This window comes from Pongo pygmaeus, chromosome 7 (assembly GCF_028885625.2).
Source record: "Pongo pygmaeus isolate AG05252 chromosome 7, NHGRI_mPonPyg2-v2.0_pri, whole genome shotgun sequence".
Taxonomy (NCBI): Eukaryota; Metazoa; Chordata; class Mammalia; order Primates; family Hominidae; genus Pongo; species Pongo pygmaeus.
In genome coordinates, this window is record NC_072380.2 from 60,144,756 (window position 1) to 60,166,989 (window position 22,234).

The 22,234-nt window shown below is 44.1% G+C and overlaps 1 long non-coding RNA gene across 1 annotated transcript; it reads right to left on the bottom strand.

The window, feature by feature from the left end:
• Window positions 1–1,135: 1,135 nt before the first annotated feature.
• LOC129042583 (uncharacterized) lies at window positions 1,136–21,877 on the bottom strand. The gene is made up of 3 exons (XR_008504154.1): window positions 21,808–21,877; window positions 1,680–1,799; window positions 1,136–1,433 (listed from the first exon to the last, which is right to left on the bottom strand). It is a non-coding gene; the product is annotated as an uncharacterized LOC129042583 (long non-coding RNA).
• Between the last annotated feature and the right edge of the window lie 357 nt (window positions 21,878–22,234).

Sequence of the window (22,234 nt, forward strand, 5' to 3'; positions counted from 1 at the left end):
ATGTGAAATGATTGTGGTGGGTGGGTGGGGTAGAGAGGGTGGAGAAAGTGGTTGTTGTTGGGGTTACAGGTCACAGGGAAAGGCAGGCATTTGTGGTGAAAAGTTACTTTCTTCTTTTCCTGTAACACCTTCTCCTCCTCCAAAACAAGTAGACAAGTGAGGATTTGGGAATCCTGCAAGAAGTCCAAGACTGCCATTCCGTTTCCCAGGTTGATGTCTGTGTAGGTGAAGTTTGGCTGATGTTTTCTTTCCTTTGCTATCTGAATTTGGGAGATGGGTTGGAGGAGGACAGTGGAGGAGGAACTCATATTTTCTCTGTTTGTGTCTCTGGTGGACACTGCAGTCCAAGAGGGATGCCCTCTGGGCACGGTGAGGCAGCCGCATGCGAGAAGCTGATGGTGGGAGCTGAAGAGAAGAGAAGGTCAAACCTCAGCAAGAATGTCCATCTCAGGGAATTGTGCAGGGGGCACCTAAAGAGTTTCCTACATCCCAACCAGCACCCCCAAAAGGTGTAGCCAGATGGAGAGAGGGCAAAGAAGCCAGTCAGCATTATAGAGGGAGACAATCACAGCCAGAGAAATAAAAGGAAACCTGTCCTGTTTCTGCAACCTCCTAATCCCTCCAACCAACTGGAGAAGGTACGTCTTGAAGAGACAGGAAGTAAATCTCTTAGAGCAACAGAAGGACCTCCCTCCCTCCACTCCAAGGAGTCAGGCACCTGCTCAAACCTCCTGTAGACTGGGGAAGAGAAGAGGTTTAAATTGGGGTTAAGACTGAAATTTAAGTGGGACTGGGATTTACTAGCTGGAAGAGATCAGAAGCTTAGGAAGTCTGTCATACATTTTGGGAAGAGATGAGAAAGGGAGATTCAGAGGAGCAGAGATCAGCAAATATTTTCCGTAAAGGGCCAGGTATGAATAATTTAGGCTTCGTGATCCACCAGTCTCTGTTGGAATGACTCAACCCTGCTGTTGTAGCACAATGGCAGCCATAAACAATATGTAAATGAGTGGGCACAACTGTTTTCCAATAACACCTTACTTACAAACACAGGCATCTGAGGCAGGCTATGTTTGCCAACACCTGCAACAGAGTATGACTGGAGGCAGAGACTGGAAAAAATAAAAATCTTTATTTTGATAATGCATCAGCCAGTTCCCATTAAAAATCAGTTTCCACAATATGTCCCGAATCTCTTCGGGCTCATGTATGCTTCCTCTGTGCTGCCTTCCTCAGCTGTCCTGGCTGGGAGTGTGCATGCCCTCTTCAAAGGTTCTTCCTCATAGGACTTGCTCCAGGCTTCTTTATCTGCAGACTTGCAGGTCTCACACACTTTTGTGTTTTGCCACATGGGTAGATTTGAAAGAACTTCATGAAGTTATGCACTTTTGTTTGTATTATGAGCCAAATGTGCTTTCACGTTTCACAGCCAACTTAATTTATTGAATGAAAAAAAATAAAACATCAGTATATAAACTTTAAAGGCAGATGGCATATTCTTTTTGGCCACTGCATATTAGATTACCACACGCTTACCGCCCACTGAGTGGCTTGCAACCACAAACATTTGCTACCTCACAGTTTCTAGGGGTTGAAAGGCCAAGAGTGGTGTGACTGGGTCCTCTGCTCAGGGTCTCATGGGGCTGCAACTGAGTTGTTGGTGAAGGATGGAGTCTTACCTGGGGGCTCGACTGGGGAAGAATCCACTTCGCCACTTGCATGGCCATTGGCAGCTTTGCGTCCCCTGCAGTACAGTCATTTTCCTTTTCTTCTATTTCACTTTCTGCAGTTTCCATTACCTGCAGAAACATTAAATGAAAAATTCCAGAAATAAACAATTTATAAGTTTTAAATTGGGTGCCATTCTGAGTCACATGATGAAATCTTGAACCATCTGTTTGTCCCATGTCTCCATGCTGGTAGGCTTGTGTGCTGTCAGTCACTCAGTAGCTGTCTAGGTTGTCAGATCAAACCAGAGCAGTATAGATAGGTTTGGGAGTATCCACAGTGTCAGGCATCCACCAGGGGCTTGGAATGTATCCTGTGAGGACAAGGGGGAGGTGTGTTTGTAGGAAGGAGAGCTTCAGTTTCCTTTTCTTTTCTTTTTTTTTTGCTTTTTTTTTTTTTGTCTGTTTGTTTGAGAGGGAGTCTCGCTCTGTCACCCAGGCTGGAGTGCAATGGTGTGATCTCAGCTCACTGCAACTTCTGCCTCCTGGGTTCAAGTGATTCTCCTGCCTCAGCCTCCAGAGCAGCTAGAATTATAGGCACCCACCACCACACCCTGCTATTTTTTTTTTTTTTTGTATTTTTAGTAGAGACAGGGTTTCACCGTGGTCTCGAACTCCTGACCTCAGGTGATCTGCCCACCTCCACCTCCCAAAGTGCTAGGATTACAGGCATGAACCACCACACCTGGCCAAGCTTCAGTTTTCTATTGACTGGAGGCAGGAGGCTGCCCTCAGCTCCTTGCTACATGGGCTTCACCAACAGTTTTTTATCTCATCAAGCCTGCAAGGAGAGTCTCTGGCACAAGTCTACTGTGAGATGGAGCCCTACAGAGATTTGGCAACCACTGAAAGGACATCTCCCCACCTTGCCACATTCTATTGGTTGTCCTGTCCACCCTCAAGGAGAGAGGTAGCACCATGGCACACAGTCAGGTGGTGGGGGTTGTTGTTGGTCCTACAGTCTATCTGCCACAGATGGCAAAGGTGTTCATATGTTCTACAAAACCCCAAATTGAACTAATTAGTAGCAAACTGAGGAGCTGACTGAGGTCCTTACCCTTGCCCTGCCTGAGTATAAGAAGAGGAAGGAGGCAAATTCGTTTCTCCCTAGCATCTCCTGCAGACGGAGTGGTCTCCAGGCCTCCCTGTCCATGGTTGACTGAAACCAGCCCCAGTGAGGAGCTTCCTCACAGGACTTGCTTGGTTTTCAAGGGAAATGTTCCTATTTTTAAGGAAATTTTAGGAAGAGTTCCTATAATTCCATCTAGCTAGAAACCTGTCTACTCATAGAAGCTGTCACATCAGAAAGGGCTTTTTTATCTGGACAACAACAGCAAAAAAAAATCCCAGCCAGTCAAGTTTTTCTCTATAGGGAAACTGAGGCTCAGAACCAAAGACCCCAGAAGGCGGCTCGGCATGATGGTAGCAGAGTTCTGGGTCTCCCAAAGCACTGGCTGGGATTTGACTCCCCAGATGCTGCCATTTCTCTTTCAATGGCAGGGGATGTTAGAGCAGTCCCGAACTTCGTCACCAACCACTAGCCACAGAGTAGCTCTGGCAGGAGAGTGGGAAAATCAGAGGAGAACATTGTGCCCCTTCATAGCAAATAAGTTCCAAAGAGACTGTCTTAAAGTTCAAAGTATTTTTTTTCTGACGTGAAAACTTTAAACTACTCTTCATATGTTCCATGAAAGGTATTTTGTTTTTTACATTTCTGGTTTCATCAGGAAGAAAGTTGTGTTTTAATCTATTAATACCTTGTAGAATTATTTACAGTCAATTCAGACCATTAATTCCCCTCTGTCCTAGTTCGGGCTGCTATAGCGGAATGCCATAGACTGGGCAGCTTATGGGCAAAATTAATTTCTCCCAGGAGGTTGGAAGTCTGAGGTCAGGATGCCAGCATGGTCAGGCCCTGGTGCAGGCTTTCTTCGGGAATGCAGACTGTGGGCTTCCCAGCGTATCCTCACGTGGCACAGAGAGAACTCCCTGGGGTCCCTTTCATAAGGGCACTAATCCTGTTCACAACAGCTCCATCCTCATGGCCTAATCACTCCCCAAGGGCCCCACCTTCTAAGGTCATGACATGGGAGGATGTGTTAGGATTTCACGAAGTGAATTTTGTGGAGACACATTCAGTCCATTGCATTCTTTTAACCAAAAGGCTATATTCTTGATTTAGGACTTGCACATTATAATAGTAGTTTGGGGTAATAAGGAAGGGTTTAAACCTGGAGCTGTTCTGAAAAATAGAATATACACAGGTATATGGGGGAAGTATTTTAAATGAATCTTCAATTCTTGTTTGTGGAGCAGTGGTTCTCAAACATTAGCATGCATAAAAACCACCAGGGAAGTGTGTTATAAAAGTAGATCCCAGGATTCCATCCCAAGATCCTGATCCATGAAGTCTGCTAAAATGCTCTGCAGTTGTTTGTCTTTTGATAAGCACCCGGGTGAGGTGAGGCAGGTTCACAGAGCTGTCCTGAGAAGCCTGGCAGCCTCCGTGTCTCATCCAAAGCCTCGCTTTATAGATGGAGAGCTCAGGTCCAGAGAGGTGGATGATGCGCCCACATCTGGGCAGGTCATAAGAACCCCAGCTCCACTCTCAGGTCAGTCAGTATTCCTCTCAGGTTGTCATTTCTCACAGGAAGATTTATCCTAATTTATATTTTAAAGAGAAGAGGCACTGCAGGAAGATGGCATAAAGTAGAATTTGAAGAAAGTTCTGAAACTGATAACTTTGCAAAAGTAAATAAAATTAAAAAAAATTAACTACTGTTCATCAATTCCATGTCTTGAATTGATTCCTTGCAGGATGGTTAGAGAGATGGGGGAGTCATAAAAGAAAGCAGGCTCTCTCCTGGCACTGCATTTTTCCTCTGCTGCTCCCACTTCCCTCCTGTGTTACCTCGGTGCCCCTTGGAGATTTGCTCCTTGCAAACCATGCACCCATAGGCCCTCAAGGCATGCTTGGGGCTCGCCTTGAAAAGCAGCCCAGGAACATTCCTAGTGCTGCATAAATGCTGGTTACGAGACCAGCACGCTTGCTCAATAAAGCACTGGGACTGTGCAGCGTCAGCCTACATGGCAGGATGATGAGGGCCAAGGACCCTGCCTGGGCTTGAGCCATGCTTTGCTGTTTATCTTTGTCATCTGAAATGACTTTTCTTTCTCATTTGGTCTGAATTCTGAAAATCAATATTTTAAACACAGAGGACAAAATAGAATGAATAAAATTAATTGTCACATTGGGAAGGGACATCATTCTGGTGAGATTTGAAATCACAAATTAGTTACCATTTTTAGAAAGCTGAAAGAAAATGGCTTTGATGGAAGAAGTTAATTGAGCAGTTTAGTTTCTTCCCTCCTGAAACCTAATTCAGAACCTGAAGTAAACGGATAGTCCGGGGACAGCACCCTGGGAGCTCTCTGTGAACAATGGTGCTCTTGGGATCTGTGCTGGACACGTCCAGCCCGAGAGCCAAGAGCAGAGCCCATCGTGGCCTCGATGCCAGTGTGCCTGAGAGATGGCACCCAGTGGGCGCCTCACACAGCCTCCTCTGGATGCCATCACAGGTGGCCTGCAGTAAAGGAACATTTTGCCATTAGATGATAGAATCTTTTCTAAAAGTTGGCGGAACTCCACAGTTCCGCCTGTCAAGTTCAGCCTCCTTAGGAATCCCTCAATTAAAACTGGGCTCAGGACTAGAGGTGTGCCTGTGTTGCTGGGTTTGACTTGGACCCGACCAGCCAGGGAAGGTCACGCCTGCCTTCACTGTTTGTTGCAGTAACATGTTGCTCACAGCAAGCTGTCTTGGGGGTGTGGTAGAGCTGAGATACAAGAATGACTCATAAAACAAATCTCAGGCTGGGGACTCGTTCCTATGGGATTCCCACATTACGTGGGAAAGTGTAGAGCACGCTGTACACATCCACCCTGGAGCCAACTGTTTGGATGCTGTATTGTGAGTGATTGGTCCCTGAGTGCAGGCAAAGTGTCAGGGTGTTTCAGCAGCAACACCCACGTGGGGTAGAGTTGGAAGAAGTGCCAGCAGCTATGTCATGCATCCATTTTTAATAGTTATCTAATTCCATTTTTCTAGCCTGAGTCAATCACCAAAAAGGTTGAGAAATTTCAAAGCTGGATATATCAGATTTGTATCAGATATTCAATTTGTTATAAAACAAAGAGCTTTAAGAGTGTTCTGGTAATACATATTTTAGAGACAACTATATGTTTTAAAAATAAGTTCTTAAAGTTATCAGCTTATGTCATAAAATTGATGATGGTAGAAATACACCTTTATTTTATATTAAATTTTTTTATATTTAAAATATATTTTTAATTTAAATTTGAACTGTTTAGTTTCTTTTTTCTTTTTTCCTTTATGGATTTGGCAAATTGAGTATGTTTAGTTTTTAATGTGAGACTTAGAAACCTAGACTGCAGCTCTTTGAAAAAGATAATTTCTAAAGCACTTAATTTAAGATTTGGTATGACTTTGTTGTAATGCAATGTTGGCAGACATAATAGACATATATATATTAATTTTTTAAAAAGAAAGTAAACTATTTTGCTCTGCTCTAAAAGGCTTAGGATGATATTAAATGTGGCTTAAAATAACTTGTACATTAGTAATAGCTTTAATTTTAATATTTCCATGTTTATTAGTGGAGACCACTTTGATCTGCAGTGCTCTGCTAGCTTTTGATTTAAACCGATTTTGATTATGAACTAAGTGGGAAAGATCACACATTTTTCTGTTTCGACTGTTCTGAAACCACTTTACTTAAACACTTTACAAATAAAACTGACTAGTTGGCCAGTGCCAATGAAAGTTACATATAAAGGTGGCCATGAAATCTTGCATGTCTTTTCATTTTAGTCTGGTTCCAAGGATAAATACCTTGGTTTCAAATCCAAATTTATTCACTTTCTTAAAAAATATGCTATTTGTATGTATTTTTAAAGCACATAAGCCTTTTTTTAAGCCAACATTTTGAGGAATCTGGGTGGTACTCAGAAGCATTGTGTGTGGACTTGGACATAGCTACTTTCTTTTCTACCTGGGGTCTGCTGATGGGATTTGGTCCCATAAGGGAGGGCAGAGATGGGCTGTGGCTTCCTTCCCAGTGATCCCAAGGCCTGGCATGGCTCTAGCAACATAGCAGGTGCTCAATAAATATTTGTAGAACCTGTAAGTTAAATGCTTGATAATTTCATTTTTTAATTAGTCAATTAATAAATAACAACTTTGGGAGAAAGCGCTTAGTGTGACGACAAATGGTTCACTGCTTCTACACTTACTGGTCCTTTTCCCACCTATAGGCAGCTGTCATAGAGAAATACTTCAGAGGTACTTCTCAAACCAACCTAAATTTCTTTCCTCTTGTATATGACTATATAATATATGATTTATATGAATATATCATTATATACAATTATAAATAATATAAATAAATATTTTGAGTATATTGATATGACACATACATATATATAGTATTTATCCATTTTCCTTTTGGAAAGGCAAATGATATGGGACTAGAAAGGAAATTGCCACAGTGCCAGTGTCTGCATGGTCCTGCTTGCTGCCTGCTTTTTCTCCGCCCCCAGTTTCTTCGGTTGAGGCCCATTTTCAAAAAAATTTGTCTTGGGAAGGCTGAGGCAGGAGAATCGCTTGAACCAGGGAGTCAGAGGTTACAGTGAGCCAAGATCACACCACTACACTCCAGCCTGGGTGAGAAGAGCGAAACTTCATCTCAAAAAAAAAAAAAAAAAAAATTGACTTGATTCAGTTACTTAAAAAACCCTTAAGAAGGCACAAGTTCCCAGCCACTTTGCACGAAGTTCTCAGTAAAAATTAAAATGTCCTCAAGAAAATGAAATGGTCTGAACATCCATTTTTGGGTGCTTCTATGTATGTGTTCTTTCCATTTTTTAATTTTAATTTTTAGTTTTGGGGTACATGTGCAGGATGCGCAATATCCAGAATCTACAAGGAACTCAAATTTACAAGAAACAAACAAATAGCCCCATTAAAAAGTGGGCAAAGGATGTGAACAGACACTTCTGAGAAGAAGACATTCGGTTTTTTATAAACAGTATTAAATGTGTGTGGCTGTTTTGCATAAGAGTCAACCAGGAAAGAACCCTAATAAATGTCGTTTTGCAGAATGGATTAGGCATTGAGGGCAGTGCCAGGTTCCCATCCTATCAACAGCATGAGAAAATTTCCCAGGGTGTTCCACGGCTGGGAACCTGCTGCGCCGCTTTGTTGCTGGCCACTTGTGGCCCATCCCTAGAAGCCAACAGCCTCGCTCAATCAGGCGCACCTGCAAGCCCGGCTGGAGGCAGCTTTCCCACACCGCTGCTGCCACTTGGCTTCCTGGAGATTGTGAAACCTGTTTATTGAGTGTGTTTCACGGCAAGCTATGGATTGTGCATTTCCCATGAAGCCCTGCCCTTTCTTTTAGGGTGGATAATTAGTTCATCGGGTTAAATTTTACTGTGTGGCCTGCCAAAGCTTTGAATGCTGTCACTTTCTAGGGGTTGTTTCTGGTCACTCAGAAGAGTTTGATACAACAAAGTTCTTTGATCGTCTTGGGAATCAGATTCAGTTTAGTGGCACTCATTCAGTGTGTCTCTACTTAACAGACTCACAGATCAAAACAAGTAGGTCTTACACCTCCCAAACACATCCTGCCCAGGATAAGACTGAAATAAAGCCATTGCCTCTGGCTGTCACCACAGAGCACCTTCTCTGTCTCAGGCCACACTGTACTGCTGTGGAAAGGGGGTCCCTGATGCTGGAGATTCAGGCTCTGACACTCTGCACGGAGCCATCCCTCTACCTGACTTCATCACGTGGCCACTTTTTCATGTCAAAATGCATAAAAATTTGTGGAAACCACCCCATTTGGGGAACTTGTTTTTTCTCTCCTCAAAACTCAAATTTGCTGAGATGATCCACCAGCACTGGGTAAGTGGGGACTAACAAAATTGAGAGGGAAGAGCCAGGATGCATCTGAAACCACGATGTTGGAGAAGCATCATTCGCTTCTTTTTATCTTGCTGTACCTTTGCCCTAACCTCAAGCAAAACTCTCTATGATGGCTTCCATGAACAGTTACAAAGATTAAACAAAACGTAGCCTTGAATGCACTTTCTGTGCGTGGATTCCTCTCTCAGATGCACTCTTGCTCCGCTATGCGGGCCTCTGACTTCCACTGGGTTGAGGGGTGCACTTCTGAGGGAGGGGCTGGCCCAGGGGACTTTAGGAGGTCAGGGGATGGCTGTTCTAGGGGTGAGCATGGTGCCCTCTCAGTCCAGCACATGGAAAGTAAAATAGCTCTCTTAGTCCTTTATTATCATGTGTTCCGATGCAATCTATTATTTTTTAGTGAAGAACAAAAAATAAAACACATGAAGGTAAATTTGGTTTTGTCTTTGTGCCGGATCCTCAGGAAAATGGAATCAAGTGCTCTGTCTTCTCGCATCATCCTACTGCTTCCCACTGGCTATATTGATGACCCATAGGGTCATTCATTTTTCTGAATAATGCAAGTTGTAACCTATATGAATGGTTCAAGATTTGACGGCTGTTTGAGTCTGTTTCATGAGAAGTTAGAAGTTCTGCATTAACTGCTTTTGCATTCAGTGCTATTGTAAACCTTTGGTGGTGTGCAGGGTTCACTCATTAATTATTCAAACTCGTGGAAGTCATGATAAGTATCAGGCACTGTACGAGGTCCTGGGACATAGTGATGAACAAAATCGCTCTCCCCTGACTGGTGGAGTAACTCTACAGCCTGGTGAGAAAGAAAAAACTGACCTGTGGGCAGAAAGTACTGATAGTCTATTTGCGTGTGTTTTCTATTATCTTAAATATTTTAAATTATATTTCGGTATTGTATTATTTAGCATATACAATATAAAAGTACATGTACATACTTTGAAATGAATAAATATATATGTTGCATAGATGAATTAAATGGATTTTTTCCTAGTAAATGAGATAAAACAGATGTGGGGGTCCTGTCTGAAGGATGGTCAATGAGTGAAAGTCAGCCAGAAGGCAGAGAGGCTTGGCTCACATAGCTCACAGTGGACAGAGCTTCCGCTGAGTTGGCAGTGATGGGATGTGCAGTGAGAACCTCGCTGGTCCTGGCTTCTGTGTCCTGATACACACTGCTGCTGTCTGCTTGGAATTTCCTTTTGCAGCTTGTCCACCCAATTCCCAAGCATTATCTCTGGGCTTGGCTGAGCCGCCTCCTCCAGGCAGCCGTCAGGGCCAGGGAGGCAGCGTGCAGAGCTGCGCCTATAGGCTCCTCAGTTCCTGAGATAAGCAGCGAGGGCACCGCACCGCAATGCCACTGTGCCCTCTGCTCTGTGGCTGTTGGTGGCATTGCCCCTCTGTGACAACACTGCTTCTCATTCTCAGCCTCTGTTTCCCTGTGGGTTGCCCCACACTGTGATAGTCTCTGCACCTCCGAGATGCCAGATGCCAGCTCCCTAGAGGTGGAAAAGCCTTGAGGAAGAGGGCCTATGCAAGGTGTGGTCACTCCAAGTATGCAGCCAGGAGGAAGACTATGGAGCTGCTGTGAGGGGTTGCCCTGAGCTGAGGGCCCTGGGTCTCATCCCACATGAGCCGCAGTGGACAAGGGGCGAAGTGTGTCTCTGCTGGGAAACTGGCAAAGGTACTGAAAGCTAATGAGGAGTGCAAGCTCATTGGAAGACAGCAAAGGGGGCACGTTTTCGTGCGTATCTCTCTTTCATTAAGGCTCATTGTATACGGAGGTAGTATTATTATTATGAAAACTTTTGCATGTAGTAAAATATCATTGATCTCTCTTGCCATAAAAAGATTCGAAGAGGTTCAGCCATTCCAGTCTTCAGGCTGAAAACTGGTGTCACTTTTTAGACCTACTGTCCACTGTAGATTCCTTATGTAAACTTTAGGACTTCAGTGACTTGACCTCATTGCCAGGCTTAACTCCAGGCTCTTTGCATTTGACTGGCTTTGTGGTCAACTGTCCAGCCTGCAGCTGCACTCGTCATTGTGTTACTGCTTTTTACCTGAATCCTAATTTACCACAGAACATTCTGGCTATACTACACTGTGAGAAATTAGTCAGGCCAAGGTAGGGAAAATTGAGAGGTGAAGCCAGCTGAGCTTCTGGGTGGGGTGGGGACTTGGAGAACTTTTGTGTCTAGCTAAAGGATTGTAAATGCACCAATCAGTTCTCCGTGTCTAGCTAAAGGATTGTAAATGCACCAATCAGCACTCTGTAAAATTGCACCAATCAGCCCTCGGTGTCTAGCTAAAGGATTGTAAATGCACCAATCAGCATTCTGTAAATGGATGAATCAGCACTCTGTAAAATGGACCAATCAGTGCTCTGTAAAATGGACCAATCAGCAGGATGTGGGTGCAGCCAAATAAGGGAATAAAAGCTGGCCACTCCAGCCAGGAGGGGCAACCCACTTAGCCCCATTCCATGCTGTGGTAGCTTTGTTTTTTCATTCTTTACAATATATCTTGCTGCTGCTCACTCTTTGGGTCCGCACTACCTTTATGAGCTATAACACTCACTGCAAGGGTCTGTGGCTTCATTCCTGACGTCAGCAAGACCACAAACCCACTGAGAGGAACAAACAACTCTGGATGCGCCACCTTTAAGAGCTATAACACTCACTGCGAAGGTCTGCAGCTTCGTTCCTGAAGTCAGTGAGACCACGAACCCACCGGAAGGAAGCAACTCCAGAGACATCTGAACATCTGAAGAAACAAACTCTGGACACACCATCTTTAAGAGCTGTAACACATACTGCGAGGGTCCACGGCTTCATTCTTGAAGTCAGTGAGACCAAGAACCCACAAGAAGTAATAAATTCCGGACACAAAATCACCAGGAAGGCTTGGTGTAAGCAGTTAGAAAAATGAAACCATAAGCATAGAAGGCTTCCAACTGAGTCAGAAGGAACTGCAAGCCAATCTCTGCACTCCTCTTGAAAATGTGTCCTCCTCAGATTTTCATGCTTGTTGTTCATTATAAGCCTCTAGACTAAGCGGCATCACTGGAGTACATGTCAGCCATTCGTAAAATGGTGTGGGTAGATGGCAAGCTGTGTGCAGCACGTAGGAAAAGCTGAGTCTTCCTCACTAGTTTGTGCCAGATGCCCTGATGGACCTGTTTGTTTTTCATTGCAAGAGAGTTTCCCAGCAAGGGGGCCTGGAAGATTCCTTCCTTAATGGAAGGCACCAGGACTTCAGTTACTATTATGATATAGCATCAAAAGCAAGTAAAACAAAACAAAACAAAACATTTTCCTCATATTTTCCTGTGACCTATTACAAGGTACGTCTCTAAGTTTTGCTTTATATGGCTTGTGTTTCCTAGTCTATTAGAGTAAGGCACTTGTCTTAACAAATAACTCTAAAATCTCAGGGTTTTAATGCAGTGGTTTATTTCTCACAATTTGCGTCTAGACTTGGAGATGATAAAGGACAGTGGAGACAATTGAGTGGACATGCGGGATGGAGGGATGGGCAGTGCTTGCTCCACAGAGTCACTCAGAGATCCAGCCTCTCTCCACCTGCAATGTCAGCCATTGTCTACAGCCAGGTTTCTCAATCTCAACACTATCAACATTTTGGGCTGGGTAAATAATTGTTGTGGGCACTTTCCTCTGCACTGTAAGATGGTCAGCAGCATCCCTGGTCTCTACCCACCAGTTGCCAATAACGCCCTGCCCAGTTGTGACAACCAAAATATCTCCAGACATTGCCAGTGTCCCCTGGGGGCAAAATTGCCCCTAACTGAGAGCCAGTGGCCTAGGGCCTCCACATCCTCCCTGGGCTCCTGTGAAATGACAGGAGAAGCACAGGTGACAGGAGCAGAGAGAAGGAGTGGAGGATCACATAGGGAGCTTTGCCAGCCAGTGCTAAAAACCGTGTGTCTCACTTAACCCACATTCCATTGGCCAGACATAGTCACATGACAGTACAAAGAAGGCTGGGAGTTGCAGGGAAGTTGTGAAAAAATAGAAAACCCCTAAAAGACACAAGTAATATTTTTACTTAAAATGACAATAATAGACTGTATAATAAATGAGTGTTCTGATTCTCTGCAAATAATATCTATCTTCACATATTTCTGAATTTTTCTTCCTGGTCAATTGCAGCTGATCTTTGGTGGAGATATATCTATATATAGATTTTTTTAATTGAAAAATGTTTAAGAAATGAGACAGGGTTTTGCCATGTTGCCCGGGCTGGTCTCAAACTCCTGGACTCAAGCAATCTGCCCACCTTGGCCTCCCAAAGTGCTGGAATTACAGGTGTAAGCCACTGCACCTGGGCAGGCAGATATCATATATTGTGCGTGTATGTGCTTGCATGTATGTGCACGCATGTACATATACAGATGTAAACGCTTTTCCCTACATAATGTCTCCGTACAATGCAGTTATCAACTCAAGCAGCAGAGACTGATAGGAGATGTAGCAAAACAAAGCAAAGCAGTGGATCCTCCATGGCTGGAACATAAATGGAAGGGATTTTAATCACTGTCTAGTCGCACATAATTGTTGTGGGAAAGCCTTTTGAGACTCGTTGAAGGGGAGATTCTAGAGAGGGGAGCCATAGGCTCACTCTAGGTGACAGGTCCTGTAGTGATGGAGACCTTAATGTCTGCCTGTATTTGGTGAAGGTGGAGCGATCTATCTACACTGTAAAAATCTGTTAAAAACTGTGCTTGTAGGAGGAGAGAATTAACCAAATAAATGTGGCATATCTGATCTTATGTATTAAAATAATATATATGGTTTGGTTTTTTTGAGGTAGACATGGCTTGTAAAAACAGGTTTAAACATTGAACAACTGACAATGTTTACTGACTATTAATTTCATGCAGGCTATTGTACTATGTGCAGGGGAGGGGTATAGAGGAAATGGAAGTCATGGCCCATGTACTTGAGGAATTTACAGGCTAATAGATTACATACATATGCCAGGGAATAGGGAACATTTTGGCTGACAGCCAGCTGGAGATCTGTTTGCTTGTTCACTCTATCTTCCTATATTTTCTGAGCGGTATCTCACACCAGAATAAGCAGGCCAGTTTCAAAGAGCTCTTCTTCAAGTAGATGAGTATTCTTGTGTCTTTTATCATAAATACCAGACCACTTAGAGATTAGGCATGCGTTTACATGGGTAGAAAGAGATGAGTGAAATACTTTTTGAGTAAATTAAATCAGTGTGGATTATCACTCTGGGTGCTTTTGATTTTTCACCACTCTCTTTTACTATTCCCAGATCTATAAAGATCCCCCATAAGTCAGGTTTCTGCCAGAAACAGGTAACTTTAATTTCACAGTTTATTTTGCCCACGCAACTATTGCTCAAGTCCCTGATGGGGTTTGTGGGCCGGAGGCCACTATCCTAGGCTGTTTCATTGAGGACAGGCCTGGGCTTCTGCTCTCCTGGGGAGCACAGTCTTTTTCTTAAGGGGAGGGATCTTTCCTGGGATGAGAGGAAAATCTCCATATATGAAGTGGAGTCTTGAAGCCCTACATAACTCAGGGTCCTGCTGTTCTTCACCTTTGTTAAATGGGGAAAACCCACCCAACTCAGCTATTGAAGAATTGCTTCAGATGTCCCCTTTCCATTTCCTCCCCCTCTTACCCGATGCTGACCCTAGGCAATAACTGATTAGTCAGGGGAGGTATACGAAGGGTCCTGCAGGGCAAATGCCTCTGCCTCCCATACTGCAGCACCAGAACCGTGGGGCCTTCACAGAGCAGGGTCACTGGGCAGCAAGAGCTTTTAAACATATTTGGTTATTTTTGTTTGAACTCATGTTGGAGGAAAAGACCCAAGTGAAATAACATAATACCTATTCAGGTTAACATTGGCTGAAACTCTTTTTATTTTTAGCGTGCGAATTCCTTCATTTCCCAGGTTTCCTGTAATGGCTGAACTTTTTGTGTAAGCTGATCAGTTCTCAAAAAGCTAACTGAAAAATAATCTGAAATAGAGCTCCTTTTCAAATAAACTAACAAGGACTTTTGGACAAAGGTACTTACTTCATTTCATTTTAGTTAAATAGTGTTCTGTTTTTAAATAGAGGTGGGCTTGTGAAAAAAGCTGATTTACTTATTTCCTGGCCCTCCACAAAGTACCATTACATTCATTAAATCATTAAAATCTCATAGGAAAACCCTTGGAATAAGCACTTCTTAAAAATTTCTATGTATGAAGAAATGAGATCTGAAAGACTATCTTAGTCTATTTTATGCTGTTGTAACAGGATACTACAGGCTTGGTAATTTATAAAGAACATAACTTTATTTCCTCAGTTCTAGAGGCTGTGAAGTCCAATATCAAGGTGCCAGCGTCTGGTGAGGGCCTTCTTGCTGCATCAAGCCATGGTGGGATGGCAAAGAGAGAATGAGGGGGAGAGCAACAGATTGAACTCACAACCTCAGGGTCTTTAATAAATTGGCATTAACCCATTCATGAGGGTGGATCCCTCAAGACTTAATACCTCCTATTAGGCCTCACCTCCCAACACTGTTGCACTGGAGATTAAGTTGTCAACACATGCTTTTTGGGAGGCACATTCAAACCATAGCAAAGATCTTAGAGCAAACTGCCACGGTTACAAAGCTGGTACATCTAGGGGCCAGAACCTGAATCTAGGGCCACATACTCTGAGGTTGGTTCTTAATGCTCACAAAGCTAATGCTTTAATGGGGCCATTTAATCAGGTGGTAGCATAAGGATAGCTCAGGAATTAGTTGGTCATTTAGTTCTCCCCATTCTCCTTCTCTACTCAAGTTTCAAACAAAAATATATTTGGGGTGTATCTGATGTATATTTTTGTTCCCAAAAAGTTCTAGTTGTCTAGCAGATGTATATATATATATTTTTTTTTCTTCTTTTTTTTCATCAGGTCATGATATGTTGTTCTTAGTACATGAAGGAATCCTGTGTGTTGTGCAGTTTCTCTTGAGATCCTAGGTTTGTATTCTTATCCAGTCAGTCAGGGCCTACAGCCAGGTGATGCGGTAAAACCAAGGATGTACATAGTGCTCATTTGGAGGTGAGCGCTGTGAACTGAATGATGCCCCCTTCAGATTCCTATGTTGAAGCCCTAACTCTCACTGGGATAGTGTTTGAAGGTGAGGTCTTTAGAGAGGTAAGTAGACTTAGACAATATCCTGAGGATGGAGCCCTCAGGTGGTATTAGAGCCCTCAGAAGGCAGACTTTAGAAAGCTTGCTTCCTGTCTGTGCTTGCCACCACGTGAGGATGCAACAAAAAGATGGCTGCCTGCAAACTAGGAAGAGACCCTTTGCTGGACATCAAATCTGTTGCCATCTTGATCTTCCCAGCCCCCAGAACTGTGAGAAATAAGTGTTTGTTGTTTAAACCACCCAGTCCATAGCAATTTCTTATAGCAGCAGAAACTGACCAAGACGGCCCACAGATGGATTTGGTTCAGCTATTCATTAGCCGTGTGACTCAAAGTATTTAATTTACCTGACCTCTGTTTCTTCACCTGTTAAGTGGGGGATAACAATACTTATTAAAAAAGTCATTATAATAAAATAATATAGGGAGGTGTTTTGGAAATGACCAATGTCACTGCAGGCAGTAGTTGTTATTGCAATGTTACTATGAATCAAATCTGACCTCATCCCCAAAGAACCATCATCATGATCTCTAGCTTTGATCTGGACAAATTTCAACCTCAAATCTTGGTAGAATCAAACCAAAGTTGGGAGGTGTTTCAGGAAAGGAACAGGCATGCAGAAAGAAAACATTTCTACTTGCTTTACCTTCACACTTTCATGATACAGACTGTAATTACAACTGGGAGGGTTATTAGTAAATATCATTTGGTGATACTTAGTATATTTTGTTATTCCTCCTTAGAGGCCCAACTGTAATACTCTGCAATACTTTCTTGTTGGCTCGTTGGGATTTCATTTTTTTCTTACTACTTGTATATGGTTAAGAACCTAAATCAAAGCATAGAAAAGTCAGATGGGCTGTTTTGAAATCCATGTAGTTAGAAATTCCTTTGTTCTCAAAATGAAGACTTTTCTAGATCATTGGTTAATAGAGATAGGGCCTTTGAGTATTTTGCACAGTTTGAAGAAAATCAGCTGTATAAATTTAGCTTCGCTCAACAAAACAGATTTGCTCGGTTTTCCATATAAATCCATTCCCACAAGAGCTAATTTCTTGTTTCTCCACGGTACCAGAAATTCTGCTATAGATAAAATCAAAATGAGATTTTTATCCTTTCAGTTGTTGTTCAGTGTACATGTGTTCAAGGGTTTTCTAAAAATAAAGCTCCTTGAATCCACACACATACTTTTATGTCTGGAGAGTGGAGCCAGTGTTTAGGAGTATTTGGTCTGTAGGAGAGGAAGCAGGTATCACCTTCATGTCACCTTCAAGTGGCTGTGATATGCTGTGAAAACTCACCTGCCATCAGATGGCAAGTGCAAGGCAAAACAGCATCATTGTAGGCCTCTTTGGGGTTCTAAGAAACAATATAGGGTACATTTAAGACAGACGCCTAAAATACTGGTATGCTCTTCTCAGGAAGTTTAAGAATCTGTAAAGTCTCAGTACACTGATTAAAAAATAAAACAGCCCAGTGTTCTGCTCTGTCCTTGCAAGCCTCCATGTCTCAGCTCTAAGACTAGGCCTTGTGCTGCCTGCCTTCGCTCAGGTCGCCCAGGCTTCTGTGAGCCCCAGGTCTTTCTTCTCTTGTCAGTGAAGAACCTATCATAGCCCCAGAGCCCTGTGAGGGTAGTCCTTTGGCCAAAGGACTACCTTTGGCCAAAGAGGAGCATCTTTGCCTCCTTTGGCCAGGATCTTGGCCCTGGCTGACATTTCCAAGCCTGCCATCTCCTGCAGTACATTCAGCACATAAGATGAGCCAGATGCGGACTATACAACACTGTTACATAACCTGGCCTTTCCTCTGCCTGTGACCCGCGTGTCCCCACCATGAGGTCCCGGAGTTGGTTAAATTAACTGTAGACAGCATACTATAAATTGTATGAGATGCTCATTGGCAGACACTATGAAGGTTTTCTTTGGGGTTGCTATTTATCTGCGTGAACATGCCGGAGGTATAAAACTGCCTGTGTGTGCATACTGTGTGAGCGAGGCCAGGGCCGCCACACTCTCTGGGTCTCCTTCTGGTTCTGGCTAGGTCCTTGTTGAGACTCTCAGCAAGCTCATCCGGCCCAGCCCACACAGTTCCAGTAACATGACCGGCAGCCTCTTGTGTCACAAGGAACAGTTACCTCCTCTCACTACCCCACCCCCTCTTGTAAAAGTAGGTCCAGAGGCAGTTGTGTGAGGAGTGCTATAAAAAGCCTGGGTTGTAACCTGCAGGCAACAACATCGCGGTTCAGGAAGGTATTTTATACGGAGGATGGCTCCTTCCAGGGCCAGGAGAACTGGTGAAGAGAGAGACCCCCAGGCAGCTGGCCCCCTAGTGAAGCCCCAAGCTTCCCCCGCCCCCGCAGACACCCGGCGCCCTTCAGTCTCAGGCGGACCGGACCGGGTGTCTGACTCGGGCGGGGGCGGGGTGCTGACGTCAGCCCCCGCGCCCCAGCTCTGGCCAGCAGCTGGGCGGAGCCAGGTGGGCGGGGCGGCTCCTGCTTCTGCTTGCTAGCCGCTAGGCGGCTGGTGATGGATAGCTTGGCTTGAGCCCCGCCAGGCCGCCGAGTCCACTCTGGCCACCGGGGGCTGGCAGGCCCGCCCTCCGCAAACAGCGGCCCTCCGCAAACAGTGGCCTCCCGCCCAGGCCGGCCACCCGCCACCGGCCTGGTCTGCGTCCCCTGGACCCGCGGGCAGCCAAGGAGCCGCTGCCCTTGGCACCTGTTCTCCGTGCCTGCAAACAGACAAGGCCCTGCACTTTTCTCGTCACGTGTTTCAGGGACTGGTCTCTCTCCTAATTCTCCCAGCTCTGGTTCTCCCAATTAATTGCGAACAGTGTACTGAAAAAGGCATGCTGGGACTGCCCAGCAGGGTTTTCCGCGGAGGGAGGGGCGGTTCCCTGCTGGCAATGCCCGAGGAGGCCAGCCCCTCCCGAAGGCTCTGGAGGAGGGTTTTGGGGAGGAGCGCCGTGCAGAGGCAGCCAGGACTGAGAACGGCTTCTGGGCCCTCATTCCCACCAGCCTCGCCGCCTCTCCACGCATCTGTTTTCATTTTCTTAGTATTTAAACTTGATTCCGCCTCCACCTCCGTGTCCTCCCACCACTCCCATGAAAGACAGAAGATGGATTTCATCTGTGTCCTGAAAGAAGGCAGGGAACACTCAGTGACTGGATACCCTAGGGAATGCGAAGTGCAAACTGTGGCCTGGGCTGTCGCTGGAGAAAAGTAAAGGAATGTAACAAGTTTTCATTAAGAATCCAACTGAAAGCATCATCATTTTTCCCCGCTCAAACACGCTTTACCAATGACATGTGAGACCTATGACTAGAAGTTTCTCAGATCTAGTGCCTTTTCCCCCTTTCATTTAAACTTTAACACCGATTAGCTGTGGGATCATGAGATACTCATTCCATCTCTTTGTACCTCAGTATTTGGATGTTTAGAAATGGCACAACCCTATTTACTTCACATGTTTAGTGTACATAATCCGATACACCACCCACATTGTCCTAGTATAGGCTCTAAAAGTGGGCAGCAAAACAATTTGCACAACATTTCTCAAAATGTTCTGTTTAAATTGGGTAAATGTTCTCTTTAAATTGGGTAAATGAGTGTTAGAAGACTCATCTGGGTTTTCTAACCATCCGGGTGGCTGCCCCCAACCCCCAACATACCTGAGGTCTCCAAATACACAGTCATGTCCCTTCCCAGTCACAGTCTCACAGTTTGGGGGCAGCTGCATTTTATTTAAATACTTTTAACATACACTTAAAACTAAAGGGATTAAGAACTAAGGTCAAATTGGAGTCTTTCCGGTAGGGTGACAATGATTCAAACTTTGATCATTTTATATCATGGAGATTTCCTAATCTCCCCACTCCAAGAGAAGCCTACATGGAAAAAGAGTCCTTTCCCTTCTATTCCTATAAAATTCACTTCTCCCCAAATTCTTATCAGATGGCCTTGTTGACTTAGGACCACTTAGCAGGAAACTTGTCCTGTGCTTATTACTCCTTGAGAAGAGCTTGGGTCTTGTTTCCACTGCACTGTGGGGTGGAAGGAAAAACCGTGTAGCTAGAAGCTTCTTGTAGCAAGAAGTGGGTATCGTGGCCGGGTGGTGAGCTTCTTCCCAGAGTTGTTTGAGGAGGTATTTTACTTTTTCTTCAGAGCTACTGTAATGCCTTTAACATGGCGCTTCAGTAGGACTTCAAATATTATTGGGGTTAACGTTATTATTGGGATTAAGTCTGCTAAAAACAGAAAGAGCTTTGTTATTTTTACTTGAATATACTCTTCAAAGTTTCATTTGATGAGACAAATTCTAAATTGCCTAATGCAATTACCTAATATAAACTGACAAAAAATAAAAAGGAGTGAAAAATTTCAGTTTGTGTACTTATATGATTGTATATAAATTCTAATTATTTTACCATTTAATTAGTTTTCATGGTGTATTAGATGTTATACAGACATACACAATATAAACAACACTTGGAAAACATATGAAATGACCTGTTTCACCATAGGGATTTAAAATGAAAATTAGTTTTCTTTGAATCCATTTTTGATTCATTTGAAAAGCTGTGTACCAAAGGGCACAAAAAGATAACAGAATCTAAAGTCAATCCCTCATGAAATATCTAGGTTAGCTCAGTCTCACAAATCAAACCTCATGTTCAGTGTGGCTGCTCAGTAAACCCCATAAAAATGGAAACCAACAGTGAGAATTGCCCCCCAACCACTCTCTTCTTCCTCTTCCTCCTTCTTTGTATTAAGTACTATTTGAAACCATCAGCTGTTTCTTTGGCCATGGGTAACTGGCAGGAAAGCAGAATGAACCATTTCAGAGCTAGAGAAGAAAACACTCCGTGACCTTCTTTCATTTTCATCTAAAGAAGCGAGCCATTGAAAGTATCCATGTGGTGTCAAGAGCTGCCTGCCTGCAGGGCTCCTCACTGACTACTGGTGGCCCCGGGGGTCCACCCCATTCCCACCATCTTCAGAATTCCCCCAGGGCTGTGGATAATCTCTCTCCTGGCCTTGCATTGTGAACACTGGAGAGGCTAAAGTTGTTATCAATGCAGCACCTTCACTGGAACTTTGAATGGACAAGGAGAGAAGATTCAGAACCACAGGGAAAGTAAGCAATGTGAACATTCTCAATGGGAAGGCTGTTCTCAACGGGCACTGGGTGACCCTTGCATTGATAGAAGTGGGGCACAGTATGCTGTTTGTGGAGAAGAAACACTGTACCTTTATTCAGAGCTTGGAAGGTTAAGAGGCCTGAGATTTATGGAAACAAGGAGGGATTTTAAAAAGAAGAAACCTCCCCTTGCCTGGCTGCAGGTGCAGGGGCAGTGGGGCCTCTCCTCCCTAGTAGGGTGAAGAGACCTGCCTCTTGGAAGTCACTGTGAGATAATGTTTCGGTCTGCAGAACCTCATCTGACCCTCTGTGTATTGGGATCAAGGCCCAGGGAGGAGGTGAAAGCTCCATTTGGGGAGGGCAGGCTTGCTGTCCAGAAATAGAGCTGGGATATGGAGTGGAGCATTTGAAAGGTTCTAGGAGCCCAGTGGATAAGCCTTAAAGTGCTATATAGTTCTGGATTATAGCAGTCTCTTCAATGCTCTTTTGGGTCTCTGTGTCTCAGCTGAACTTCACAACAATAAAAAGCTGCCTGTGATAGTGGAATCAGATAATGACTGTATCCAGAATGGCTTGGATAAGTTAGTAAATCTCCCTGAGCTGGATTTGGTGTGAGATTGCTCAGGTTTCAACACTGGCACTAGCTCTGCAATCTTGAGTAAGGCATTGTATTAGTCCATTGTCACACTGCTGATAAAGACATACCCGAGACTGGGAAGAAAAAGAGGTTTAATTGGACTTACAGTTCCACATGGCTGGGGAGGCCTCAGAATCACGTCGGGAGGCGAAAGGCACTTCCTATATGGCAGCAGCAAGAGAAAATGAGGAAGATGCAGAAGCGGAAACTCCTGATAAAACTGTCACATCTCGTGAGACTTGTTCACTACCACGAGAACAATATGCGGGAAACCGCCCCCATGATTCAAACAATCTCCCACCGGGTCCCTCCCACAACACATGGGAATTATGGGAGCATAATTCAAGATGAGATTTAGGTGGGTTCGCAGAGGCAAACCATATCAGGCATTCAATCCCTCTGCACCTTAATTTCTTGCCTATAACATGGACATAGTCAAGTACCTGCCTCATTTGGTGGCTGTGAGGGTTAAATGAGAAAATGCTTGTGATTTAGTTATAATTCTTGCTTACCAACATTGTAGATGACCACTG